This window comes from Penaeus vannamei, unplaced genomic scaffold (assembly GCF_042767895.1).
Source record: "Penaeus vannamei isolate JL-2024 unplaced genomic scaffold, ASM4276789v1 unanchor741, whole genome shotgun sequence".
NCBI lineage: Eukaryota > Metazoa > Arthropoda > Malacostraca > Decapoda > Penaeidae > Penaeus > Penaeus vannamei.
Genome location: NW_027213745.1, coordinates 15,001 through 17,500, shown reverse-complemented (window position 1 = coordinate 17,500; position 2,500 = coordinate 15,001).

Here is a 2,500-nt window from a genome sequence, read left to right as displayed (position 1 = left end):
GCTTCTGTGAGCGCGCGGCAATCCTTGTCTCATTCATAGAATGCCCGGGGCAAACGCCATGCCACAGCCATTCCTCAGATCCCTTGTCTTAGCAGAGGAGCTCCAACCAAAGCAGGTAGAGTTAAAGACTATATATGTATATGTGTATGTTTAACTGGAAGCACAGCTTTCACAATAACTTGAAAGTATACCCTACACGAGACGTGTCTCTGCGGGACGATGCTGAAGGACCACCAAGCGTTTTTTTTTACATCTACGACGCCCCTAGTCTTTCAGGGATTTATAATAATGACAGGACCTAAAAGGTCTAACCGAAGAATGGCGGCCCTGCCCCCCCAGACTGCCAGGACACCCCAGACTGCGAGGAATGTCTTCCAGCTGTATCGGACCCTCACGCCGAGCATTCCAGAAATGTCGGCCTCGAAAACTTGAGATCGTCTCTCTGATATCCAGAAGACTCCTACATTGGACCACCACGAAGGGCCTGCTGGAATCCGCATCTCAATGCAGCGCTGCCTGCATCAGGATGCCGCGCTGCCACAGAGTCGGTCTCGGAGAATACGCGCACGTGTACACACGCACGTGAAGGAAGGGAGGGGCTGCAAAGAACTAAATTTTGCGACCGTGCTCCGTCACTTCTCAGGAACGCCTCTTCTTTTATTGGTCGATAAGTAAGGACTCAAGATAACCAAGTAATCCTAATCTAGTAACCACAGTCAGTCACATCAACATGCTGAAAAGACGCTAGTAACAATTCTAACGACAGTGAAAAGATACATACACATCACAGAATTTGTCAAAAAAAAAGAAGAAAAAAAAATTCCTTCGGAATGTTGGCCAGCTGCCGCATATTTCTTTTTCTTAATTACTATGTCAACTCGCGGCTGTCATAACAGGGGTTCCCTCCGGTGCCAAGTCACCGGTGCAAGCGAGTGCCAGTGCCGGTGGGCGGGGCCAGTGGGTGGGCGGCCCTGCCACCGAGCCGCCATCACAACCCACTATTTTCGTCATGGCTTACCAGCACGGCGACGCAGTTCCCTGGACGTCATTCCCTGGCAGCCAATGACGCCGAGCCTTGTTGCAGGCCGCCCGCGACCTCGTCAGGCCGCGTCTGATGAAGTCATTGACGCTGCATATCCGGCGAGTGTTATGGGGAAGGGTACGCTTAGTGGGCGTAAGGGCAAGGAGCCGCGCCCGCCACGACCACCACCGGCCCTGGCATCCGCGGAATGTGCCCACACCTGCGCCCTGACCTGCCCGGCCGGTCTCGCCACCTGCTACGCACTTCACCTCAAAGGCAACTTTATCTCAACATGACCTCGACACGCACGTCGCACGCATGAACGCAACCCAGGATGCCCCTCCACTTCCACTCTACTGCAGCTGCCTTAACAGTTTCGAAAGTACAAAGGTCAAGACGACGCATAAAGGAAGAGCGAAAGAGAAAGAGAGAAACCGGCGTTATATCAAACAATAGTATCAATTTCTGAATCAATAAATGCCTACCCATTGCGCTTCAAGGCATGACGAAAAAGCTATGTTAAGCAAATTTAAGATACGCCACAATTCTACATAAACCATAGGCAATGAATCCAAAACCTGATCAGCATTTTTCTAACCGACTGCATCGTCTCTTTAAAGGACTTTGTTGCTTCAGAGAGTGTGCACTCGACGGGCAGGCAGCCTTAGGTACGGAGAGGTGGAAACCGCTGTGCCAGACTCACATCGACCGAAAAAATCCCGACAGAAACAAACGGCGTCTTTACATTTCGGGAAAGAGAAAGAAGTAGATCCCTCGCCGACGAATAACTTTCTCGGCCGATAATTGTCAGGCCGGCGCGGGCCTCAGCTGCGCCCCTCCCTGACGGCGGCGGAGGCAAGCATGTGTGACGCTAGGTCCTCGCGGGGCGCTTCTGGGAACTGTTCCTTACGTGCCACGGACCCTGAGGCAGAGCCCCTCGCCCCTCGCCTCGACGAGGCTCTCGGCTGCACGGACGCTCGCGCTCGGAGGCCGAACCCACAGCTCTTGAGGACGAACTTTCATTGGCATATTTACCCAGAAAACAACAGCAATAACAAAACCACAGTAAGAGCGCATAACTAGATATTCCTATATCGGAATAACAAAAAAAGAGAAAAGTTCCTAAGGAAGCTGGATCAATGACGTGTGTATGTGCATGTGTGTTTGCGTGCGTACGAGTGTATTAGTATGTGTGCGTGTGTATGTGTGTGTGTGTATGTATATTTGTATATGTGTATGTTTCTACTTGTACGAAAGTACGTGTATGCATGTATTTGTTTGTGTGTATCAATTTTTTTTTTTTTTGTGTGTGTGGGCGTGCACGCGTTACTCCTGTCTACATAACCAGCAAAGGCCAGCGGCGCGGGGGGCGGCGGCAACCCTTGACAATGTGTGGCATGGCGCGTTCCAATCTCCTCTTCCATCACTTTCCTCTGCACGTCCTCCTTGTCGTCGTCGTCGTCATCCTCCTCCTCTTCC